Genomic DNA, 27,409 nt, shown 5'->3' on the forward strand with positions numbered 1-27,409 from the left:
TTAATTTATTTTCAGCTTTTATTTTAGGTTCGGGGGACATGTGAAGTTTGTTATATAGGTAAACTCGTGTCACTGGGATTTGCTGTACAGATTATTTCATTTCCCAGGTACAGGTACTAAGTGTAGTACCCAGTAGTTATTTTTTTCTGCTCCTCTCCTTCCTCCCATCCTCTACCCTCAAGTAAGCCCCAGTTTCTGCTGTTCCCTTCTTTGTATTCATGAGTTCTCATCGTTCAGCTCTCACTTACAAATGAGAACATGTGGGATTTGGTTTTCTGTTTCTGCATTTAGTTTGTTAAGGAGAATGGCCTCCAGCTCCATTCATGTTCCCCAAAAGTAGCTTGTTTTTTGGAACCTACATAAATTTTGTTTTCTTTTCTTTTTTTTGGTAGAGATAGGATCTCACTATGTTGCCCAAACTGACCTCAAACTCCTGGCCTCAAACGATCCTCCCACCTTGGCCTCCCAATGTGCTGAGATTACAGGTGTGAGCCACCATTCCCGCTGCAAAGCTTATGGATTTTTTAATGCTCTCAACTCTCATGAAAACCACCACCATATATCTTAGTTCATTCATTGTCATAAATTATTTTTTTCCCTATATTTTGTAAAGAACTGAAACTGAGAGAAGACCACTAATGCGACCCTAGCAGTTCTATTACTGGAAACTTATACTTTTAGCATTATTTATAACATAAATAATGCTAAATTTATAATATAAATAATGCTAAAAAGACCAAAGACCAAAGGGAGAGGTAGGGCCCTGAAAAATTATGAGGAATTCCCAGATCTGAGGAAACTCATTAATAAACTTGGAATCGCAGGCCAGGCGTGGTGGCTCACGCCCGTAATCCCAGCACTTTGGGAGGCCGAGGTGGGCGTATCACGAGGTCAGGAGATGAAAACCATCCTGGCTAACATGGTGAAACCCCGTCTCTACTAAAAATACAAAAAATTAGCCAGGCATGGTGGCGGGTTCCTGTAGTCCCAGCTACCCGGGAGGCTGAGGCAGGAGAATGGCGAGAACCCGGGAGGTGGAGCTTGCAGTGAGCCAAGATTGCGCCACTGAACTCCAGCCTGGGAGACAGCGAGACTCTGTCTCAAAAAACAAAACAAAACAAACAAAAAAAAACACTTGGAATCTCAGTGTCCTCATTCAAAAGGACCTCAAAGGTCTCTGAGTCCACCCCTTAGACAAACTCTCTATCAAACTCTCTATCCCCGCTTTGGTCTTATCATTTATATGAGGGTAAGTTATCTTGTTGTTTGCCTCACTGGTAATATCAGAGGGATTTGTTAAGTAAGGGAAGTTTGGTTATAAACTAACCTTGGACATTCAAAGCCGTGTTCATATTATAATGCAACTGTTACTTTATCATGATTTCTTCTTCTTAACAGGATAACTTTTCTTATTGTTTCCCCAACTATATTGACTGCTACACTTGCAATTAGCTTTGGTCATGATGCATTCTTTACAATGCCTAGAGGGTATGGTGGATAGAATTATCTCCATTTTACAGGTAAGGGAGATGAGGCTGAGAAACTGAGGCCAAGAAGAGTTCCGTGTCTTGCACAGAGTTTCATGGCTCAGAATAGTAGAGCCCAAGTAACACACCAATCTCCTGTCCAGAGATTTTCACTTTGCAGAATTCTCAACAACATGAACTAACTCAAATGGAGGCATAAGGATGAAATTCACATAGGCACATTTAAATTCCAGATCTCATGGAAAAAGTGAATGGCATTAATTAGACCTGCCAATTGAACAACTAAAAAGAAAATAAGACAATCATCTCCTGAGCAAAATCACAAGAAAAACTCATCTTTCAAAATCTTACCAAGGGTGAGTTTTTAGAAGACAATGGTTCCTTTCGTACGTGAGCCATCTGGTGTAGGGAACTCAGTCTATCTCGATTCTTTAGATTCATTGGGTTTTCCTTCTTTCCTTCTCTAAGCAGTCGTTAGGCATCTGCTAAGAGTAAGGCACATGAAATGCTTTTATTAAGGAAAATGTTTGGCCGTCAAAAGATTAATATCACAGAGATGGAAACCAGGCCTGTCGCTGAGGTTTGGCGACTGCTACGTCAAAGCCCCAGATCTGGCTAACCTCAAACTGGTCTCTTAATTAAAGAGTAAAATTTAAGGAGAGCTCATGTAATTCTTTGGAGGTTTAAGATAAGATTTTGTTGACTGGATACAGTAATCTATTTGGGGAGGGGGGAGCTAAAAAGATTCTTTTCACTTTTATGTAAGATATGTTAGTCTTGGCTCTAAAAGAGCAATTTTAATCCAAGATTCTCAAGGAACTCTTCACAGATTAATTCATTTTGGAGAAACATAACTTCATTGCTTCCATTCCACAGATATTTAAATCGGTCCTGGAGGACCCATTTTTTGTCTGTTTTACTCCCAGTGGATACCCCTCTATTTAATTTGGAAGAACAGCAACCACAATTTATGCCAATAGCATGGATTTTAAATGTTAGTGCTGTATCTGCCTCAGAGAGGTATCTGAGAAATAGCTGGGCCCAGTGTCTTCATCTGACCATCCATCACCCATTCATCTATCCACCACCCATCCAACCACCATCTGTCTAACCATCTACCATCCACCATCTATTCATCCATCCATCCATCCATCCATCCATCCGTCCATCCATCCATCATCCACCCACCACCCATTCATACATCTATTCATCATTGATCCACTATCCATCCACCCAGCTCCCATCCATCCATTCATCTACCATCTACATCCATCCACCACCCATCTGACCACCATCTACCTACCCAGTTACCATCCACTACCATCCATCCATCTGTCCATCCATCTACCATCCACCCATTCATCCATCTGTCCATCATTCATCCATCCACCACCCATCCACTCATCTACCATTGATCCATTAATCTACCATCCTCATCCACCCACCTCCCATCCAACCATCTATCTACCCAACTACCATCCACCACCAATCCATCTATTCGTCCATCCATCTACCATCCGCCATCCATCACCCATTCATCCATCTGTCCATCATTCATCCATTCACATCTGTCCTCCCATTTACCATCCATCCATTCATCTTTCATCCATTCACCACCCATCCATCTACCACCCATTCCTCCATCTATTCATTCATTCATCCATCATTCATCCATTCATCTATCCACCCATCTACCATACATCCTTTCATCTACTATCCAATCATCCATTCACCACACATCCATCCATAACAATCTATCCACCTACCATTCATCCATTTATTCATCCATCCATGTACCACCATCCATCTACCCATCTACCATCCATCCATTTATCTATTATCATTCATCCATCCACCACCCATCCATCCATTCATCAATCCATCTACACTCATTCATCCATTCATTCATTCATCCATCCATCCACCACCTATCCACCCATCTACCATCCACCCGTCCATCCATCCATCCATCCATCCATCTTCACTCACCATTCATCCATGCATCCATACATTCATTCATCCATCCATCCACCATGCATTCACCCATGCATCCATAAATGCATCCATTTATCCACCATCCATCCACCATCCATCATCCACCATCCACTATTCAGTCACTATCCATCCATCTATTCATCCGTCCATCCACCATTCATCCATCCATCTATCCATCCATCCAACATTAAGTTAATGGTTAAAGTTCATGCATTCTGAAGCCAGATTGGATTGAATCTTGGCTCTCTCACTGGCCAGCTATGTGATCTGGAGCAAGTTATTTCAATTCTCTGCACCCTGATTTTTTCATCTGTAAAATGAAGATCACGATAGCACGTACCTCACAATATTACTGTGGATATTAAGTAAATTAATATAAACAAAGTGAACAGAATGATACCTGGCACATAACTAACATGATTCATATGATTGCTATTGTTATTACTATTTGTATTTATCAATAAAGTAACAAGCCCCAGAAAAGACAAGTGATTCACCTATAGATTTAGGATAAATAAATCAGGAGTTAGAGAATCTACTTCTTTGATCGTTTGCTTCTTTTTTCCAGAAAGTGAAGGAGGAGAGCCAGAGGTAGGAAGTGGGAGATAATTTTCAGAGGCCTAAATTATTTTGATTTAATTTTGGTCTAAGAGCTGAGTTCTGGGAGTGGGTTTGTTTGTTTATTTTTGCTTTAATTTGTATATCAATTCTAAAGCCTCCAAAATAAAGTTGACAAGACTGCATTTCCTAATTTACCTATTTGTTTGATCAACTACATCATAAGACCCCCATGGGCAAAGATGATTTTATTTCTGTCTAAAATCCCAATGCCATAAGTCTAGCACCCTGGGTCCTTGAGGTGGCTGAGATGTGAAATAGGTGATAATGTTAAGAAGAAAAGAGCCCCCAGATGCCGGTCACAGTCTCTTCTCAGGAAAGGGGAACCAGAGTGAGAACATTTCCCAGAGCAGGATCCGGGGCGGAAGGTTACTTAGTTCAGTATCGGGGCAGCCAGGTGAAGAGCATCAGTCCCTGTAGAAGAGGACTGTGATTCTCCATCTCTAGGGGCCCAGCCTCCAGGACACACAGCTCAGCCCTGAATGGAGGCTGAAGATTCAAGGGAAGATGAAGCAAAAGGAGCTGGGAGAGGCTGAGGAATTCTTTCCCCTAAGTCACTTCCGTTCAACTGGAGCCCTAGCTTTGACTGAGCACCTAAAACAGACAAAGCACCAAGCCGGACATATTGTGGGCCTTGACCTGTGCATTATAGGAGAGAAGACTTCAGGAGGAGAATCCAGGCCCTGCCACGTACTCTCTCAGTCCCCTTCCCTGTACAAATCTGGCAGCTCTCTACTTCCTCTTGGGTTCCTCCCTACCTCGGTTTGTCCGACTTTTAAAGTCAGCAACACAGGGCTGGCCGTGGTGATTTATCCCTGTAATCCTAGCACTTCAGGAGGAGGTGGGAGGATCACTTGAAGCCAGGAGTTCAAGACCAGCCTGGGCAATATAGCAAGACTCCTTCTCTACCTGTTGTGGTGGTGAATGCCTGTGGTCCCAGCTACTCAGGAGGCTGAGGCAGGAGGAACACTTGAGCCCAGGAGTTGGAGGCTGCAGTGAGCTGTGATTGTACCACTGCACTCCAGCCTGGGCTACAGAGTAACACCAGTCTCTTAAAAACAAACAAACAAACAAACAAACAAAACAAACAAAAACCCAGCAACACAGAGCTATGATCCAGGTACCATGCATTGTCATCCTGAATTAGGGTGAACAACCATCCTGGTGTTCCTGGGACTATCCTGGCTTTAACTCTGAAAATTCCACATTCTGGGAAAGTCCTCAGTCCCAGGCAAGCAGGACAGTTGGTCACCCTGACCTGAACTTACTGTCACTGGATACTGGAAAGGAACAATCTGGGAAGAACTGCCGGAATAATATGTAGTCTATTCTCTTCTCTATCTACTAAACTTTCTTTTAGGTGTATTTAGATTATTTGTGTGTATTTAAATAGCAGCAAGATGTGTGCCAGGATTCACAATATCGACCCTTGTGTAATGATTTTTACTGGAATTCCCTTTGTCAAGATGCTCTCAGTCTGTACCCAGGTGGTTTTTTAACCCCCTCTCCCTGCTGTCCAACTCCCCCCAGGGTGTTACATGTGGGAAGTTCACTGTATCAGTTCCTGGAAGGATATGGTTGAAATTTCATTCACTGTCTTACACTGTGTCCCCCTCCTGAGACCCATGGTGGGAATTTCTCTCCCTGCTGGGGAGAGATGTGACTTCCTTTGCCTGGGCTATTAGAAAGGTGGGTCCCCTTTGGAGATGTCCCGTAGCAAGTATGGATCCCTGGCACGTGGAGTAAACTCTTCCTGCTTGGTCTTATTTTCCTACCCGTATTTTCTGTAAGCTATTTAGACATATTAGAATGAATCTAAGCTATGTTTTGGGCCCTAAGTTACCCTAGTCGTGAGACTTGATGGGGGTGGAATGCTTTGCTTGTTTGCCTGTGGAAGCTTCTCAAAATTCCCTCTCTCGAAGGTGAATGGCTGGCTTCACAAACCTTTGTGCGGGCCCTTGCAGAAGGACGTAGATGACAGCCACAGGCTCTTTTGAGGAGCTCTTGCAGCTTTTCTGTGCGGGCAGAAGGAAGTTATTTGAGAGAAGCAGCAAGACCACCATGCCCAATAGGAGCCTTCCATCGGGGGCTGAAGTGGAAGAGTAACTTCTTCGGGGTGCAGTGGGATAATGTTGTGAACTAACCGAATATTTAGCCCCCATCTGTCCTTGTAATCGACAGTGGATAGACAGTCCGAAAAGAAATCAGGAGTATACTTAGATTTTGGGGATTCAACCAAGGGAGGTCCCATGTGTTGCTCTCTCTGAGCCAAAGCCTCCGGCAGGGGGATAAAAGTTCTGGGGAAATTAATCAACAGAGGAATCCTGGGTCTCCCACTCCTGGGCCCAGCTCTCGGCAGTGACAAGATCCCTGTACAGAAATGGCTGTTCAGGCCCTGAGTCGCATCAGGGTTTATCCAGCCTCCCATGGGTCCCAGGGCCATAACCCAAGCCGGCTCTGAAAGCAGAGGAGAGAGAGCTTGGCTGAGGAGCCCTTGAGAGTGGTAGCTATCTGTGCAGACTGAGGCCTGAGGCTGCATTCAGCTCTTAGAGGATGCTGACATGGACTAACAATATCCCCAGGACCAGACCTTCCCACTCTCCTCGTCTCCACCACCTTGGCTTACAGAAGCCAACTCTCCCTGACCCAAGGAAAGGAAGTGACTCTGAATTGCTTGGGATAAATATGCCTCCAAATGGGGGGCTCAAAACAGACAATGAATGCAGTTTTAGAATAAGTATGTGACATTTCTTTCACACTTGGCTGTGTGGGTTGAGGTGAGTGCTTGTTGGGTGTAATGATGCCACCAGTGACCACAATGCAGATGATGAGAGCTCTCATTCATTGAGCATTTGTCATGTCTGCTTCTCTGCTAAGCACTTTATATGAACAAACTCAAAATTCTTACAACAGAGAGATACTACTAAATCTTTTTTTTTTTTTTTTTTTTTTTTTTTAAGAAAGGGTCTTGCTCTGTCACCCAGGCTGGAGTGCAGTAGCATGATCAAAGCTCACTGCATCCTCAACTTCACGGGCTCAAGTAATCCTCCCACCTCAGCTTCCTGAGTAGCTGGGACCACAGGCATGCACTACTATGCTTGCTAATTTTTTATATTTTTGGTAGAGATGGGATCTCACTATGTTGCCCTGGCTAGACTTGAGCTGCTAGGCTCAAGTGATCTTCCTGCCTCTGCCTCCCAAAATGCTGGGATTATAGATATGAGCCAACCCACAGGCACAGAAAAGTTAAGTAACTTGCTGAAACTCAGGTAGGAGGATGTAGGATTTGAACTAAATAATCTCAACCATCCTTAGGAACACACTTCATGGTTTACAAACCAATTGGTCAACAGTTCATTCTTATTCTCAAACTAAAGTCCTCATGTGGGAGTTTAAACCATTCCTTCTTGTCTTGTTCCTAACACAAAGAACCGGCAGTTAACTCCTGTGATTCCTATCTTTTCTCCATTTCCTCTTTCTCAAGCCAGCGTGACCCAGTTGCCTTAGCCTCTCCTTGGGGTAGCTGTGACCTGAGGCTTTTCTTATTTCATTACTTCTGATTTGCCCTTTGCTTTAGTATTTGGGCTTGAATTGCACCCGAGGTCAGTAGGTGATGAGTTTTCTAGGAAGAATGGTATCTCTATGATTCACAAATTAATGCGCTCTGGTGCTGAATTTAACAATTGCTTTCAACAAGAAACAGCTCACTCCTATGATCTCCCATGATCTCAGATCTGAGCTCGCTGTGCTTTTACAAAGATACTCTTGATAATCTTTTCTTCAAGTCCTCTGGGAAATCAGCTATTTGGCCTTATGGAGACTGGCCTCACTGCCAGGCCTGTTCTTTGTCTATCTAAATTATGGTGGCAGAAAAGATAAAAATCCAAAGGCAAAAAAGTCATTTTTCTCCCCCCGAAACACTGAAATTCTTTGAGGCTTTCATTTCCTTCTGCTTTTTTGTGGATAATAATGAAAAATGGTTTCTGCTTCTGCTTTTATTGGCTTAGCATTTGGGGTCCTAAGAATGTAAATGTTTCCCCAAGGAAAAAAATACATTTGGGGGATTAACTGGGTAGTTTCTTTTATTTCAAAAAATTTTAATTATAAAAATAAGAAAGAATCTGCTGAACCAAATGAAGTCGTGATCCCAAACAGGAAACAGAGAGACGAGACCACCATTCATTTGGGGTGGATCTTCTGGGATTCAGGGAGGTCAGCTCTGGAGGTCTTCTTTCAGCTGGCTTGGCTTTACCACTCTATTTTAAGTCCAGGGTCTGTCGCATTTGAACATATTTATATTTGGTCCAGGTCACATAATCCGTAAAACTGGTTTTGTTCAGCATTTTTTTTCCATTAACTGCCCATGCTCGCTCCCTAGTCATGCCAGCTTTTCCATGTGAAGTGTATTTAGTAAATGGCTTTTCCTCATCACCCGTTTTCTCCCTAAATCTCCTATAATCTGTCATTTACCCTCACCCCTGTACTGAAACTGTGCTCTTGGAAATCACAAGAACTTCTTTTAGGCCAACCAAAGAAACTTCTCCAGTATTCTTTTTCGTTGCTCTCCTCAAGACCCCTGGCCCTGTTAGCGCCTTCTCTCTTTCAGACCCCCGAGTGCTTGGGCTTCCTGCACTCCCTGTGGCCATGTCTTCTCTCGAGGGGGGTCCATTCTCTCTGGGGTGTTCTCCAAGGCTTGGCTCTTGTCTCTAGACTTAATTTTCTCCATGTTAATCTTGGCTTATTCGCCTATCTTCAGCTGTCAACATTATTTATGCAATTCCCCAGTCCACATCTCCCACACTGTCTCTCTCTCAGTTCCCAGCCAGTATTTCCATCACCTTCTGAACAATTCCACTTGTTAAATTTGCTTCAACCTGGCACCTGAAGCTCTGCAGACCACCTGCCAAGATCAATTTCCTGCCTCCACGTTGACTCCCTCTCCTGACTTCTGTCCCCATGGAGCTATCGTTTCATCTCTGAATTACTCACACTGGCAAACTCAGAGTCATCTTTGACCTCTTTTCCTGAACTTCAAGGTCCAAAGGAACAGGGGTAGTGTCCACCTCTCTCAACCACCATCTCTGCAGGGCCTGGCCCAGGGCTTATTGCATACTAAGAACGCAATACGTGTATGCTGGATGAACGAGTGAAGGTTCTCTTTCGTTACCCGCATTCCCTCAGGCATAAAGTTCATGAATCCATCAGCCAATCTACAAGTATATGTTTGGGGAGGCTGTAAAGGGAACTGACTGAGAGTGGAGCTTCTTGAGTCAGACTGCCTGGGTTTGGATCTTGGTTCAGCAGCTACCTACTTGCGTGACCTGGAGTATGTTACTTAACCTCTTGATACTTAAGTTCTTGCTCTGTAAAGTGAGAAAATAATAATACTTATCTGGGTGCGTTGACTTGAGGATTAAATGAGATGATCTCTATAAAATGGATATATTAAGTGTTCAGTAAATCATGGTTGCTGCTGCTGCACATGGTGGCAGTGGAGCGGCATGGGCTGGCCTGGTGACCAGTGACATCTGGAAGCCCTTGAGATGCTATCAGGACATCTTGTCAGGGCTTCAGGACAAGCAATAACAACAGAAGGCCAAGGTTCAAGGTGTGTTTGGGGTGGAGGGTTGAGAGCTCTGATAGGGATGAAAAATAGCAGGAGAGAAGGTGGACTGAAACTGACCTGGTAGGGAAATGGTTCAAACTGTGCTCCTTAAGGCCATGGGGTTTTCTTCAACGGGTCTCTAAGACTACTCGGGTGGGGCTGAGGTAGGGTGGGTGAAGGATTGGAGACCAAAGTGTGCAGGGTGGGCTGATTGGAGAGGGAGGATCGCTGGGCTGTGTTTAGAGGCGAGCATAGTGGCTCTCCTGCGATCTGCTCCACATCTCGGGTTTCTGTGTGAGATCTCTTTTGAAGCAAGAGTTCTGCTGCTTTATCAAAGCATAAGCATTGTCGTGTGGGCCTTGAAGGCAAGCCGAGGCATATGAGCTTTCTACGGCCAGCAGCGGGGAAGCCGGGGGTGGGGGCAGATCCTGATGGAAAAGTAACAAGACTAAAGTGACGCTTTGTTAGAACCATTCTTCTGATAGTTCATTTGGCGATGGGGTGTGTAGTTGCCTGGAATGAGGAGCAAACACATTCGCCAGGCAGGAAGGGCCACTACGAGATGGATCCCCTCTACAGTCCCTCTCCCTTGCTAAGCCTCCTCATGGCCAGCAGCGTGTCTCTGCTCTCCCGATATCCTGCCTGAACCATGGCAGCAGGCCCCTAACCCTCTGCTGTGAAACTCTGGCCCCTCCATGGGGGTCAGCACCCCAATCTTGTCATTCCGGCCCACTTGCCAAAACCTCTAGCGGTTCATTTTTGGTTGTGGGATTATAAACCACACTCTTTTGCTTAGCATTCAAGGCCCCATTATGAAGACAATCTGCCTTCCTAGTCCCATCTGCTACCAGTCTCACATCTGTTCCCAGCTGGTGAAACCTTCTTACAGGACTCAGTACTCCCAACACAGTGCCTCTATTTTCTCCTGGACATTTCATGCCATCCTCGGGTCCTAGGATGCATCCTCTCCCCCACCACACACACACCTGTACTTAGTTTACTATCCTAGTGGGCTTCACACACTCCGCAAGCCTTTTTTGACCATGTTTGGTTATATCTGTCTCTTTCCATAGGAATGCTCCAAGGAACCCTGCCACATAAATACTTATCCTGGCACTAATCAGTATTTTTTTTAGTTGTGTCACCTAACATAGCGCTGAGCTCACTGCACATCCACAAACCCAAATAATGTTAATGTAGCTGTACTGGGAACATCTCAGATGTTTTTACTCCTAAACTGGAGCACCCACTTAGGCCATCCTTCAAGGCCAGAGGCCACTGGTGACCTGCCCAGTCCATTCCCTCAGTGCCTGGTCTCCCCAGACCAGCCTGTGACCAACCCATGAGGTCACAGGACAGGAACAACACAAGGGCTTTGTGTAGATGCTTGTGTTTTAAGAAGTGGCTCGAGTCCAGTCGGCATTCCTTCTTGACTGGGACTTTTTATGAAATGTTTTCCCGACAAATGTCAGCAGGATTGAGATCCACCACACGGTTTATTAAAGAAACAAAAGCTTTGCCCTGACAGCCCCAGCAGCGATCTCGGTTTCCCCTGGGGACAGTCGGCCTGCGTCTTCCAGTCAGAAGCCAGAAGGAGATGGCCTGACATGGCTGTAAATGACTTCTCCTAACCACAGGCAAGAAGGACAAGAGGAATTTCGGGACCTGCGGTAGAGTCAAAGCGCTTCCTGTTCCTCCCTTAGCCCAGGCCCCACTTGCCAGCCCCAAACAGCACTGCCACCAAGTCGTGGCTCTTCTCACAGATGCCACATCATCTATAAAAAGCCTTCTTTGCCTTGCAGGTGCTAAGGCACGTTCTAGGGAGAGACAGACACTTTGCAACCCGTTTCATGAACTTCCTCTTGCAAGACACAGGAATCACGGCACAGATGGCTTCGTTGTCATTGAAAAATCGTCCTCAGGGACCTTTCACAGCATTGCTAGGTATCAACATAAGACACACCAGGAATTACATGCATCAAGTTCCAGTCCTCAGGGAGCTCCAAGTTTAAGCAGAGGAATGGGATTGGCCAGAAAATAATAATAATAATAATAAAATAATAATAATAATAATAAATAAGTAAGTAATGTTTTCAGCTAGCTCAGGCTAGAGGCCAGTGCAATTCAGGGAGACAGTGTTTGTTGTAGGAGCTGAAGACTGGCAGATGTATGTGGCTGGCTTATCGGCAAAGGGTCCAGGAGCCAGGATGGGAAGAACCTGAGCTTGACCTTAAGGAATGATCCATCCATGGATCAGCTAGGAGGGAGAGGAGTCCTGATTGAAATCAAGACACCATACTCAGAATTAGGACAGTGACCTAACTGGCTTCTAGACTTGATGGATTTCTTCTGTGGGTGTCTAGAGAACTTCCTTTGCCTTTAAGCAACCTTGCTGTGAGGTGTCAGGATTACAGAAGATGGGATCTGAGTGCCCCCATCTGATGATGCCACAGAAAGGATCCAGACTGATTCTGGTCTCAACACATACCTTTGATTTCTGGCCACAGTCACCCATGCTATGGGGTTACCCAGAAGTCAAAGGTCAGGTCCTGTGAATAAGCGTCCAAACCTTGAGTTAAAATGGGACTACTGTCACCTCAGCTGTTCATGAGGTGGGACAGGAGACAAGATGGGAAAAGCCACTGGGCTAACAAATAGCAGCCTTCCCTCCTGATTCACCATCACGGCAGGAATCACCTAGATTTGGAAGCAGCCATTCCTTCCAAGAGCCCTACTTCCTTCTACTAGGCCTGTTGATTCTATTTTAAGACACAAAGTACGAGACTCTTTATGTCCGTCAGCCTGGACCTGAAAGGTTACATTTATGTCTACACCCCCACTCCAAAGCCTCCTATACAGTGGCTGGCTCCACTTCATCCCAAAGGTCTGGAATGGATGATGTTCTGTGGTCCCTTTATGAAGCCTCTTGCATTCCAAATGTGTAAATTATTTTATTCTTGGTATTTCTCGCTTACCCATAGTCACCTGTCAAGTGCTCCACCCTGTCGAATGCAGGGAAAAACTCAATTCATATATAATGCCCAGTCCCAAACTTCACTCACGGTTTCCAACATCTTCCTCGTAAAATCTTTGTCTGAAGCCATCACGAAATGGTGACATTGCTTGATTTCCACATTACCTTTCTGTCTTCAATTAATGAGTTGGCTGACCTTGAGTGAGACAATTTGGCGCTCACTCTTTCCAGTTGTGTAATGAGGGTGGTGCTCATCTGGGGGCTTGGCAATCTCTTCCAGGACTCACATTGTGAGATTCTCTCCAGAGAAGAGACTTGTGTGATGCTTCCTAGACACTCTATTCTCTTCTGCTGTAAGCAGGGCGATTGCTGAGCAAGGGGCAGGAAGTACTTAGAGCTTTGCCCTAGACTTTGGAAAGACCTGGGTGAGAAGCCAGGCTGCACATCTTCGGCCCGCTCTGACCTCAGAGGGCTGCTTTTCTCATGGAAGGCAGTGGGAGCATCCAATGAGCTAATGCATGTGACATACTTAGCACAGTGCTTCCCTCACAGCATGCACCCACAATATGTTAGTCCAAAGGAAACAAAAGGTCAAAGGTAAAAAGTAGGAAAAAAGGGAAGGGGGCTTAGGCCAACCCCAGACTATGTACCAAGCCCCACTTCAGCAGACTCAGCATACATGTTGTTGTCTCACGGATAGAGACAAGATGGAGACCCAGACTTTATCTCAGTGATGCAATATCGGGAGAAAGCAAGGCAAATGTCAGCATTCTTATCAAAAGATAATTTGGGCCCAGTGCGGTGTCTCTTGCCTGTAATCCTAGCACTTTGGCTGACATGGGAGGGTTGCTTGAGCTCAGAAGTTCAAGGTCAGCCTGGGCAGCATAGTGAGACCCCCCATCTCTACAAAAAATGAAAAAATTAACTGGGCATTGTGACTCATGCCTGTAGTCCCAGCTACTTGGGAGGCTGAAGCAAGAGGATCAATGGAGCCCAGGAGTTCGAGGCTGCAGTGAGCTGTGATTGTGCCACTGCACTTCAGCTTAGGTGACCGAGTGAGACCTTATCTCTAAAAAAAAAGGAATAAAAAAGGAAACAAAATCTGTCATAAAAAGAACATGAACCAGAATTACGCTTTTCAAATACAGTCACAGCTGCCAGCAGTGGCACGCATTCACCAGTGTGCAGGGAGGTCCCAGACCCTTCAGGACTGACTTAGTAAGAAGCCTACATCTCTTAGTGGCCTGAGAACAGCTGAGGGATGAACGCGGCCCATTGCTTAGATAAGGAGTGGACAGGAGACAGATGGGTGTGGGAAGAAGTCATACAATAAACCTTGTACTTTTCTGTAAGGAGAGAATTTGAATGGTAATGAGAACGTTATCAATTCCTTTTTCTTGAAAGCAGAGGAGGACCCATTTGTAAGATACTTTATCTTAATGTTCCCTCAAAGTTCTGGCTCTGAGGTCACTTCCATATTCCCTGTTTAGTATTTTTTTTTAATGAAGAACATTTGTATTAGTGTCTCAAGTGCAGGGAATTTCTGATCAACCAGTGATGACTGAAAGCTGGACTGAACAGCCCTCCGTTGCAGTGAGCCCACGGCTGTCTGGCTCCACAAGGGGCTTACCTTGAACGTGGCCAGCAACTGCGGGGGGGAATGTCAGGCTCACAAATCTCATCTTAGGTCATAGGCACATCTGTTTCCCACCAAGTGGGCTTGGCCTCAGGGTTTCTCTTTCAAAGCCTGCCCTTTTATTAGGGCTCCCTTTTATTTTATGGGTGTTGGCTTGGCTTATCTGTGAGCAGCCTGTCTCCCGGGCACAGTTACTCTGCACACACATCACTCTCTTAAGAGGCTGTGTCCACTGTTGGGCAATGCCTGTGCTTTTTTTTTTTTTCTCAAGGGGATAGAAAAAAAGCACAAATAAATTACAGCCATGAAGCCCTCAGTCGGACTTTCTTGCCCAACATGCTTTACAGCAAAAGAATGGAACACTGTTTTATCTTAGAAGCAATAAGTGGGGGAATGGGATTCTAGGGGACTTTAAAGGGAATCCAGTGACTTCTGACAGTCCTGAGAAAAGGAAGCATTTTGCTTTGAAGTTTCAGGACACAGAAGGGGTCCTGAAACTGATGAGAATGTTGGAACCGAAGGGCATGAGTCGGCCCTGAGACAGAGCAGCTGCTGGGCTGGGAAGTCTTGTTGTTGGGACCATTGGTTACGACTTCCATCTCGATCTGCTACTTGCCTTGATGTAGTAGCTCCACGAGGAGTTGCTCTGATTTAAAGACAAAAATTAATCAAGCATGGTGGGGAGGTAGCCAATCTAGTAACAAACTGAGAAGGCTAGAAGCCTCGTGATGTTCCCTAGAGTTTTCCTGAAAAGGAACCATAGTAGAAAAAGAATGGCCCGTTCCCCAGCTTGGTTCAAGGCCCCTGGGCTCTGGGCATTGTCAGATGTCTACAAGAGTTGCTCTGAGGCCATCTCAGCAATTCAGATCCAGAAACTCCAGCATCTGCCCAGGAAGCCATTTTCTCTGCAAATGCACCAAGCCTGAGAGCTGGTCTTAGGTGCTTTTCTTACACTCCATTGAGTTCAGAACCCACTTCTGGTCCTGTAAATTTCCATGGAATGTGATGTCATTGGAGAGGCATGTGCCTCTTATCCACCAAGGCTGGATCCAGGATTTCTGGGGCCAAATCTTATTCCACTTGAGAATCCGGAAAAGAATACTAAATTACAAGTGCGAAATCAGGGACAGGGCCCTGCACAGGAAGGACGCTGTGCAGGGCAGAGGCCTTGAAACTTAAGCTTTTTAACTTCACAGTAGTGAATTGTCTCTGTCCCCACCACAGGTTATCAGCAGAGGGTAGTCAGGCTGTTCACAGCAAGCTTGCCCTTTGGGCATGGGGGTCCTAGCATACTTCAGGAAGGGACAACGGGCCCTTGGTGGCCTGAGTGGGCTTTGGTTTCCCCACCAACTAACAGTCCTCCTAGAACGTGTGCTACAGGGAACAAAACAAAGAAGGCATGTGTCCCATGTCCTCCAACAGTCCTCCAAGCATGGTCCTCCAAGCACGCGACCATGCTCCCCCAGGGACATTTTTCTCACAGCCTTGCCTTCCTCAGGTTCTGGTGAAGCTCCTGGCCCACAGCCAGCCCATGCTGAAATGAATGCTGAAGTGAAGAATGAAATTGAAGTGAAGAACCCCAAGTGAATCTGAAATTACTAAAGTAGGCTCAAAGGCAAGGGGGAATTCCCTTCCTGTACCTAGGACATGAGTATATTCCTGCTTTGCCTGGAGTAGGAATAATAAGTCACTCCTTTTTTTTTTTTTATGAAGTATTTATTGATGATTCTTGGGTGTTTCTCGGAGAGGGGGATATGGCAGGGTCATAGGATAATAGTGGAGAGAAGATCAGCAGATAAACACATGAACAAAGGTCTCTGGTTTTCTAGGCAGAGGACCCTGCGGCCTTCTGCAGTGTTTGTGTCCCTGGGTACTTGAGATTAGGGAGTGGTGATGACTCTTAAAGAGCATGCTGCCTTCAAGCATCTGTTTAACAAAGCACATCTTGCACCGCCCTTAATCCATTTAACCCTGAGTTGACACAGCACATGTTTCAGAGAGCACGGGGCTGGAGGAAAGGCCATAGATCAACAGCATCCCAAGGCAGAAGAATTTCTCCTAGTCAGAACAAAATGGAGTCTCCTATGCCCACCCCTTTCTACACAGACACAGCAACAATCTGATCTCTCCTTCCTTTCCCCACACTTCCCCCCTTCTTTTCAACAAAACCACCATCGTCCTCATGGCCCGCTCCCGATGGTCGCTGTCTCCTTGGAGCTGTTAGGTACACCTCCCAGACAGGGCGGCCGGGCAGAGGTGCTCCTCACATCCCAGACAGGGCGGCCGGGCAGAGGCGCTCCTCACTTCCTCCCAGACGGGGTGGCGGCTGGGTAGAGGCGCTCCTCACCTCCCAGACCGGGCGGCCGGGCAGAGGTGCTCCTCACTTCCCAGATGGGGCGACCGGGCAGAGGCGCTCCTCACTTCCCAGACGGGGCGGCCGAGCAGAGGGGCTCCTCACATCCCAGACGATGAGTGGCCAGGCAGAGATGCTCCTCACTTCCCAGACGGGGTGGTGGCGGGGCAGAGGCTGTAATCTTAGCACTTTAGGAAGCCAAGGCAGGCGGCTGGGAGGTGGAGGTTGTAGCGAGCCGAGATCACGCCACTGCACTCCAGCCTGAGCAACATTGAGCATTGAGTGAGCGAGACTCCGTCTGCAATCCCAGCACCTCTGGAGGCCGAGGTGGGCAGATCACTCCAGGCCAGGAGCTGGAGACCAGCCCGGTCAACACGGCGAAACCTCGTCTCCACCAAAAACACAAAAACCAGTCAGGCGTGGCGGCGCGTGCCTGCAATCCCAGGCACTGGGCAGGCCAAGGCAGGGAGGTTGCAGTGAGCCGAGATCACGGCAGTACAGTCAAGCTTCGGCAACAGAGGGAGACCAAAAAAAGAAAGAGAGGGAGACGGAAGAAAGGGGGGGAGGGAGAGGGAGATGGAGGGGGAGGGGGAGGGGGAGGGGGAGGGGAAGAGGGAGAGGGAGAGGGAGAGGGAGAGGGAGAGGGAGAGGGAGAGGGAGAGCCTCTAGAAAAATTTTAAAAAGAGGGAGCCAGCCGGGCATGGGGGCTCATGCCTGTAATCCCAGCACTTTGGGAGACTAAGGTGGGTGGATCACCTGAGGTCCAAGTCACTCCCTTTTTGTCAACAAAGAGGAGCCCCTCTGGATTGGTCTCGGGAGTTACTTGGGGGCCTCTGGCCTGGAGGTCTGGACTCTTTCTCTCTAGAGAAGTTTGTACTGAAGAGACTTGTAGACTTAATCTTTTTTCTTTTTTTTTTTTGAAAATAGAGACAAGGTCTTGCTACATTACCCAGCTGGTTTCACACTCCTGGCCTCAAGCAATTCTCCAGCCTCAGCCTCCCAAATGCCGAGATGACAGATGTGAGCCACCACACCCAGCCAGGTTTAATCATGGCCATTCGTCTGCTCTAGCGACATCGTCCGTAGCTGTTTTGCTGAAATTGGCCAAGAAGGCCTCTCCTATGCTGAGTCCCTCACTCTTGCGTGTAGACCAGGTATGTTCCATGCTGAGAGGGAGAAAGACAAAGGTCTTGGTTCTATGAGCTAACAGCACCACCAGGCTGAGTGGCTCTAGGGAGTCAGCGTGTAGAAGGAAACCTCTATGGGATGAAATGCTGTCCAGTAGAAGATCAGAAAAGTGCTTCAGATTGATGTGGAGAAGGCTGAGAAGGGAGTGAAGGAGCTGTCCATAACAGAAGCTTCAGGAAGGGCTCTTCTCTTGTCCCAGGGCTGGGATGCCTTGAGAAAGGGTTTTTGTGTGCAGATTCCACATGCTAGGTGAAGACAAGGCACTCTACAGGGCACTAACCCAAGGAGGTGCCATGCGGGAAGTAAGGGTTCCGTGGCCAGCTAAATTTGGGAAACAGCATGCTACATCCACCACTTGGAAATTTATAATGCATGTTAGAGGAATAAAGTCTGAAAAGTCTTACACTTGAAAAAGGGAACTGGCTGGGCACGGTGGCTCACGCCTCTAATCCCAGCACTTTGGGAAGCAGAGGCAGGCAGATCATTTGAGGTCAGGAATTGGAGACCAGCCTGGCCAACATGGTGAAACCCAGTCTCTACTAAAAATACAAAAAAAATGAGCCAGGTGTGGTGGTGGGCGCCTGTAATCCCAGCTATTAGGGAGGCTGAGGCACAAGAATTGCTTGAACCCAGGAGGCAGAGGTTGCAATTAGCTGGGATGGCACCACTGTACTCCAGCCTGGGTGGCAGAATGAGACCCTGTCAAAAAAAAAAAAAAAAAAAAAAGAAAGAAAAACGTAAACAAAATCATTTTAATTTTGTCAAGCACTTAGTAAACGTCAGAGAAACCACAGCTCATAGAATGCCTGTGTCCCCGGATGTGCCACTGGTGTTTATGGAACTGAATTAATGCCCAGCTGGCTTAGGAAGGAGCTATCAAAGCTGCAGGATTAGCTAGTCTGCCCCTTGCTGGAAAGAACGGATGGACAGAGGGTGAAGTGTGCCTCCGTTGTACACAACACTGCCCTGCAATTCAAGGTGTGAGTCTTTGGAGGAAATTTTGGAAGAAGGTGAAAAAGACAGGGTAAAAAAAAAATCCTTGGGTAGTAATGTGTGTGTTGCCTGGGCAAGAGAAGTGGGGGAAATGGTGTCCTACTCCATGAGGTTAAGAAAAGATAGTCTATAGGGAGACTGGGAAACGCCATTAAGAAAGATCTATTATTATGATAGGTGTATGATGACAGGTGTTATTATGGTTAGGTGTATTAATCACACATCCGAAATTTTAATATTACTTTTTGCTATATTATTACTATAGATGGTAACAGCAACATTCATTCATTTATTTGATGTTTCATTGTTGGGAAAATTATTTAGATCTCCTTTGGTCCTCGGAAAAGCTCTGTGAGATGACGGATCTTTTCTGACTTTTATTTTAAGTTCAAGGGCACATGTGCAGGTTTGTTACCTAGGTAAACTTGTGTCATGGGAGTTTGTTGTACAGATTATTTCCTCACCCAGGTATTAAGTCTAGTACCCATTAGTTATTTTTCCTGATTCTCTCCCTCCTCCTGCCCTCCACCCTCCAGTAAACCCCAGTGTGTGTTGTTCTCCTCTGTGTGTCCATGTGTTCTCATCATTTAGCTCCCACTTATAAGTGAGAACATGTGGTATTTGGTTTTCTGTTCCTGTATTAGTTCCCTAAGGATAATGGCCTCCAGCTCCATCCATGTCCCTGTAAAGGACATGATCTTGTTCTTTTTCATGGGTGCATAGTATTCCATGATGTGTGTGTACCACATTTTCTTTATCCAGTCTATCACTGATGGGCATTTAGGTTGATTCCATGTCTTTGCTAGTGAATAGTAGTATTAACAACTGTAGATGAGATAAAAAGCTAAGAGAGTGACTTGCTCAAATTCCTACAACCAGTAGATAATGGGCCCCGGACTCAAACCCTGGGTACCTGGCTCTATGTCTTTGGCTCTATCTTTAGGAGGAGGCAGCAGCTCCATGGTTCTATGTCTGGAAGAAGAGGGTCAGGGCCTCTGGATTCTTTAGGGAAAGGTCAGAGGAAAGACTCACAGGTCCTTGCCTAGGCACTTGGGCTTTCCATGTTGCCCAGAGCTAGAGCTAATGAGGCTGGTGAGAGCTCAGTCCTTGAGAATGCCCCTAGGAGCCCGCAGAGCTGGGGATGACTGGGAGGGCAGAAGGGAACCACAGGGCATCTCTTTCTTCTCACATTTGCCTCTTTGGTTCCTGCTAAGCCAGTTAAAGCAGGTAACAGAGCTCTGGCTCACATAGGTTCTTCTAAAGGCTTTGAAGGATAGGCACAAATACCTCCGCTAAGTATATCTCAGGCTATTCCAAAAATCGCAAAGGCAAATTGAAAAAACCCTGGATTTATTTTAAGGCTGTTTTGAGGCTCATGTGGGGCTGTTCTGGGATTCGGAGACTCTCCAAGGAGGAGCTGATTCCAGGGATCAAGACTGAGGGCCCTGAGATGCAGGTGGATGTGGGGCCCATGGAGGGGGTGTTCTACATTTAATCTCACCCCGGCCTTGGGCCATGGGGGACCTTGAAGTAAACCTGGGGAGGCTACAGCTGCAAAGATAATCTCACTGTGGTCCAAAGTCCTAGATAACCCCAGGGAACAAGGGGTCTAATCCACAGGCCACCTGGGATGTGTCAGAATGCTCTGAGAAAGTGGGATGTGGTCTTAAAGTAGAGTGGAGGGGCAGCCTCAAGGCTTAGAGCCAAGGAAGATTTAGAACCCAGGGAAGCTGGAAGCAAAGTACTTCAGGGCAGTGGGATGCAGCTGAGAAGAGATGGGACAAGGTCACACCATGTGGGGAGTTATTGAGAGGGGAGGTACCCACAGCCCAGAGGCCTCAGCTGATGGAGGAATGCAGCTGGCCTTGCTCGGAAGAGGAAGAAACAGACCTTGCATTGTTAGAAAGAGAGCCTTATGGGGAGCTGTGGCCTGAGTTGAGACAGAAAGTGTTAGACAGGCAGGCAGATAGCATAGTGGAGGCCAGGGGGTGAGCTGGTTTGGGGTCGGGGAGGAGAGAGAGTCGCCTCTCCATTGCAGAGCTGGTGAATTTGAACTGCAGAATGGTCACCTTGTGTTGGTGGGGCCAGGTACTGCAGTGAGGGTAGAGGTGTGGACAGAATCAGGAAGCAGAGATGCACAGGGAAAAGAGCCTGGGGACAGCACTCCTCGAAGGTGGGAAGGCTCACAGGGTCTCCACCAAGAGCGGGGAGCTGAACCAATGGCTCAGACCAGAGAGGAAGGAGATGGGTGTAGGAAAACTCCACAGGCAGTTCAGAATGACCTGATTGAGGAACCCTGTGCCAATCAGCTACGACCTTTTCCACCAGTACTGACAGCCCAACTCCTCTTCAAGGAATCCACATTGCTCTTGGCCGTGCAGATCCCCTTTTCCATGTGAACTCACATGAGGACACCAGTATTCTTTCTGTACCTTCTTGGCCATCTTGCTTCCCATAAGAAACTCACCTGCTCAAATCCCCCGTTTTCCCAATTGTACTATCTGCCTATGTTGCTAAGAGTAGCTATCCAAAAATGCAAAAACAAGGCAAAAGAAGAAATGTATGTCCCTTCAATGTCATGCTGGAGTTTGATCTAAAACGCTCATCCAAGGATTCTTCCATTATCTGTGCCTTTGTTTGACTCACCATTTACTACTGCTCAGGACCTGGAGTAATAAGTTCTAGTGTTCTACAGCAGTACATAGTGGGGTTAACAACATATTGCATATTTTCAAATAGCTAGAAGAGCTGATCTGAATGTTCCCAGCACAAAAATATGACACATGTTTTGAGGTTCTGGATGTGCTAAGGATCCTAATTTGATTATTACACACTGTACACATGTGATGCGGTTTGGATGTCTGTCCCCTCCAAATATCATGTCGAAATTTGATCCCTATGTTGGAGGTAGGGCCTGGTGGAGGTGTTTGGGTCATGGGGGCAGATGCCTTATGAATGGTTCGGTGCCATTCTCCTGGGAGTGAGTGAGTTCTCACGCAGTCCCACAAGAACTGGTTGTTGAGAAGAGCTTTAGCACCTCCTTCTTTCTCTTGCTTCCTCTCTGGGTTGCCGTGTGATGCCTGCTCCCCTTCACCTTCCACTATGAATGGAAGCTTCCTGAGGCCTCCCCAGGAGCAGATGCTGACCCCATGATTCTTGTACAGCCAGAAGAAGCATGAGCCAAATAAACCTCGTTTCTTTACTAATTGCCCAGCCTCAGGTAGTCCTTTATAGCAATGCAAAACAGACTACGACAATACATTTCAAAATATCACATTGTGCCCTGTAAATATGAACAATTATTATGTGTCAATTAAAAAAATAATGAAAATAACAAAAAAAGGACCTAGAGTCAGAAGTTACTTGGAGATTTGTGCTGGAGAGAGAGATGTACATTACTTCTGTTTGGGAGAAAAAGATAACTTCAAAAGGTATGATTATGGCAGGACATAAACCAACTTTTCACATGTAACCTGGTAGCTGTCTCATTCTATATTCTTTCCTCAATGGCTGCCAATACTTGCACTTTCAGTGCTCCTGATTGGGCTTTTCCATCTGCTGTTCCCTCATTAATGGGTTAAATAAATCTTTGGCAGATGTTCATTCTCTGTTTTTCTGCATTCGTGTTTTTAACACTTTGGAAACTTGTTGTCTCACAGAAAGATCCAAAAAGGCTCACCTGTCGGAGCTGATTAAATTGTGTTGCCCAAGAACAGCCCCACGTACTACAGATATCCAGGTACAACATTTCCTGGTTCCAAAATGAGTCCCAAGCATTAACAGAACACTACCTTTGCTGTCTCTTGGTTTCTCTGGGTTTTTTGTGGGTTGGTCTGTTTCAAATTCTAATGCTGTGTTTTTGCTCTTGTTTCTGGTCCATGGCCAAGTCCATCAGTCCATATAACTTGCAGTCTCTTTCTGCAGCTGGTTCCAGGGATTGAAGGGTCTGTTTCTCATCTTGGATGGAAAGCCGCCTTGACTGACAGTTGAGATTCCTCCTGTGTATCAGAAACTCGTGGTGTGGGCCATGCTGTGTCCAGGAAGAATAGGTATCTGGCCACTGGTCTGGTCTTTACTGCACAGTTGAGGGAGCCCCCTATGTAAACTAGATGTGAATCTAGTTTGTGCATCTAGTTTGTGCACAGCTTGCTGAGTGAACGCCCCTCACTGAGAGCAGGGACTGGGAGTCTGGCTTTATGGTTTAACTACTTAGTGATGTCTGTTGAGTTAGGTGGATGAGGCAAGAATCTGATTGTTAGTCTTTTTTGTTGTTTGTTTATTTGGAGTCACATAGATTAAGAAAGTATTTCATGCCTGCTGGAGAGGAGAATAGCTCTTTGAAATCTCGAAGACTGAGTTTTATTATTTCTGTGCTTACTTAGGACCTTCAGCTCAGACTGCAGAATAGCAATTAAAAGATCTCAGTGGGTCTGTGAGTCTGGAAACGAGACCAACCTCTTTCATTGTGTCCATGTGAAATGTATTCTGGAGGATATGAATAATTTAGATGATAAATTATCTTACAGAATTTATTCCACTGGGTTTATAGAGAATTTTAAGTGCTTAGCTATACCTAACATTCCCTGAAATTCTAGATAATAAATAAACGGAAATTTTAATACTTTGCTTGTCTTCTAAGGAAAAGAACAATGGAAATTGGGAAGGGTGAAGGGGTTGGGGCGAAGGACGATGAAAAATTACTTAATGGCTACAATGTACATTATTCAGGTGATCGACTTCCGAAAAGCCCTGAATTGGCCACAGCACATATAACAAAATTTACTTGTACTCCATAAATTTATATACATAAAAAAAGAAAAGTTAAATCAAAGCATAAAAAAGAAACTAAAAGGCCATCTTACAGAAACTGCAAGTTCAGAAGTCTTTAATTAAGAATCCAATTTCAGGCCGGGCAGTGGCTCACACCTGTAATCCCAGCATTTCGGGAGGCCACACTGGGCAGATGGCTGAAGGCCTCGAGTTCGAGACCAGCTTGGCCAACATGGCGAAACCCTGTCTCTACTAAAAATACAAAAATTAGCCAGGTGTGGTGGTGCATGCCTATAATTCCAGCTACTCAGGAGGCTGAGGTGGGAGGATTGCTTGAGCCTGGGAGGTGGAGATTGCAGCGAGCCATGATTACACCACTGCATTCCAGCCTGGGCGACAGAGCCAGACTCTGTCTCAACAAACAAACAAACAAACAAGAATCCAAGTTCATATAAGCAAGGAGATTTGTTTAACAAATCAAATTGGTCTAAAAAAAACAGCTACATGTCTTCTCCCAGATTTTATAAGAGTGGAATACATTATAATACAAACATACATTTTACCTTATTTGAAGACTAGAATTTTTTTTCTCATAGGCTAATTATAATCTAAACTTTCCAAGCTATATATATTTTTTACTCATTTACTAATCAGACAAAATAACATTACTTCTATGTAATGTTTAAAACTAAGAAAATGTAAAATTGTCTTCAACTGTTTTGTATTCTATATAGTCCTGATAATTTTTATATCAACAATAATTCTTTGTAGTGTATCAGCTTAAATATAATTTCCCAAAATCTGAGTTCACTTAAAATTAATATTAAATCATGGCAATTAATGGACAATTTTCAGATACCTCAACAATTTTTAGATTAAAAAAAGTAGTCTGCTGAAATATTCATCCAACTATATTTTAGAATGACATTTTTTACTAGGATATAATGAGACAAAATAATTATTTAGCCAAGGCTTTACATGAAATGTCATTTTTAAAAATATATTTTATTTAATCATATATATGTAACTTTTAAGCAAGGGGCTAGCATTTTTATTTTGCGATGAGTCCTGCAAACTATGCAGCCAGTCCTAAATGTATGTGTATGTGTAGACATATCTTTGCTTATTATTATACATTATAGAGAAGCTATTCCTTTGGGTTTTGTTATCAAACATGTTCACTTTCTGCTGTTTATAAGAGTGTGAGAGGGATGTATGTGGCTATAGGGGATTCTATTATTTGTGCTTACAAGGTTTGCTGACCTGACCTGCTATAATATCTGGATATGACAGAGTTTTCAATTAGTTACCCCTAAGTTTATTGAGCTTGTTTGGTTTACATAGGTTCAATAAGAACCTGACTTCTTTTTTTAACCAGAATATAATCAGACAAAATAATTATACAACTAAAGTCATACCTAGACTATCATCTTTAAAAATAAATGTCATTTAATCAAGTATGCCAAATTCACCGTTAAGGAATAAGGATTGTGCTTCTCACGTGGGTACTAACGCACACAAATCTTTTTTTTTTTTTTAATGTATAAGAGTATTTTAATTGTTGTCCTTGGGAACTATGAAGATTACATATGATTTGGAAATGAGGCTGTACCAAATGATGGCCAAAGAGGAATCATCCATTCCACGCCTTCTCTTTTGCCTGGTCTCTTAGAAGTATAATATTATCAGCTATCATAGTCATTGCTTGCCACCTCACATTATTTTTATCCATGTATTCACCATAGTCTACTTGCCCTTCCACATAAACTTGAGATCCCTTTTTCACATACTGCTATGCCACATCTCTGAGGCCTGGCCAGAATACTGATAATCTATGCCATGTTGTCTTTTGACTGACATCCCCCATTTGGTAAAGTTCACAGTCCCCTGATCGCCATATCTGGCTTGTTGCTAGAGAAAATATTGTGAGTGGATTTTTTCCTTTCACCTGCCTCATAACAGGGTCCTGACCCACTTGCCCAAGTAACTGCACATGATTCAGGGATCTTTCAAGAACCAAACTGCTAGCTGTTTCAGACCCACCAGGTCTTCTAAACCTATGGGTCTTTGAAAATGGCTTCTATTTTTCTTTTCTTTTTCTTTTTTTTTTGGAGACAGAGTCTTGCTCTGTCGCCCAGGCTTGGAGCGCAGTGGCATGATCTCAGGTCGCTGCAACCTCCACCTCCTGGTTCAAGCGATTCTTCTGCCTCAGCCTCCCGAGTAGAGTAGCTGGGACTACTGGCGTGCACCACCATGTCTGGCTAATTTTTGTATTTTCAGTAGAGATGGGGTTTCACCATGTTGGCCGGGCTGGTCTCGAACTCCTGACCTCAAGTGATCCACCCACCTTAGCCTCCCAAAGTGCTGGGATTACAGGCATGAGCCACCACACCTGGCCTCTATTTTCTTTCTTACAATCTAATCTTTAGGCTCTTCCTGACACTCTAGCCAGCTAGCCTCCAGCCAGGAGATCCCACACAATACCTTTCTAGGACTCTCGCTGGTACCTGTACTACAGACTGTAAGGTCGTCACCTGTAAAGAAAGTCACTGCATGGCAGCCAGAAACATTAAGAGATCTGACAGATCTAGAGAGAGGATTTCACCCAAATGTGGAGGCACTGCATGTGAAACTGGCAGAGATCAATTTCTTAAGTTTGATTTCCTAGCTTGGAATAGAATAACCCATAAGACGAAAAAGAACAAAAGAAAATTACTGGAATACTAGAGGCTATTCACAATGCAATTCTAGCTTCTGTATGGCATTGCTAGACATATGCTACTTTTTGTCTGTAGTAATTGCTCAACACTCTAACTATATTTGCTGACCATACTCAATAAATTTAATTGACATCTCTTATTGCACTTACGTAAATTAATCAAACCAAAAATATAAGGACAGAAGGTTTTGGGGTTTTTTGGTAAGGGTGATCAAAAATCATCCTTACAGATTATTTGTGATTACCAGCTCTAGCCAAAACTTGGGAATGAGCAAAGAAAGGCCACATGTGCTTCCATTGCGTCCCTCCAAGATTCATATGTTGAAATCCTAATCCCCAGTGTGATGGTATTTGGAGCTGGGGGCCGCTGGGAGATGATTAGATCATGAGGGCAAAGCCCTCATGGATGGGATGACTGCTCATAAGAAGCCCTGGGGACCTCCGTTTCCTCTTCCATCATGTGAGGAAGATGGCTTTCTATGAAACCAGAAAGTGGGTCCTCACCAGACACTGAATCTGCCAGCATCATGATTTTGGACTTTCCAGCCTCCTGAACTTTGAGATCTATGGTATCTCAAAGCCATCTAGTCTACGGCATTCTGTTACAGCAGCCCAGATGGACTAAGACATCACTCAAAGATTAATTTCCTGTGGGGTTTCCCTATGTTTGGTTCACTATTTATTATTGATTTGAGCCTAAATTCTGAAGTGTTAACTTGCAGATTTTTCCTTGATAAAGATGTAAATTATTTTTATACAATAGGAAAAATAAGTCTAAATGTCATAAATTGATTGCCTTATAGGAAAAACCACTTTTGAATCTAATCTAAGTAATCTGATTCCAAACTTCTTCCTTCAGTTCTATACTCAGTTCCTTAAATATTATTTGAACTAACTTTTACTTTCTTATTGGTTCCCTCATTAATGAATTAAGCAAAGCTTTGACATATGTTTATTGTAAATTTATTTTTTTCTTGAGACAGGGCCTTGCTCTGTTGCCCAGCCTGGAGTGCAGTGGTGCTATCACAGCTCACTGCAACTTCAACCCCCTGGACTCAAGCGATCCTCCTA

The 27,409-nt window shown here is 45.0% G+C and overlaps 1 long non-coding RNA gene across 1 annotated transcript in view; it reads left to right on the forward strand.

The window, feature by feature from the left end:
• LOC129048197 (uncharacterized) overlaps nucleotides 1-27,409 on the forward strand; it is a 67,596-nt gene that overhangs the window by 25,520 nt on the left and 14,667 nt on the right. The window contains exons 7-9 of the long non-coding RNA XR_008510362.1: nucleotides 1,721-1,843; nucleotides 15,814-15,918; nucleotides 17,596-17,822. This is a non-coding gene — a long non-coding RNA (uncharacterized LOC129048197). The remainder of the gene's footprint in view (nucleotides 1-1,720; nucleotides 1,844-15,813; nucleotides 15,919-17,595; nucleotides 17,823-27,409) is intronic.

The sequence above is a fragment of the Pongo abelii genome, chromosome 8, assembly GCF_028885655.2.
Source record: "Pongo abelii isolate AG06213 chromosome 8, NHGRI_mPonAbe1-v2.0_pri, whole genome shotgun sequence".
Classification (NCBI taxonomy): Eukaryota; Metazoa; Chordata; class Mammalia; order Primates; family Hominidae; genus Pongo; species Pongo abelii.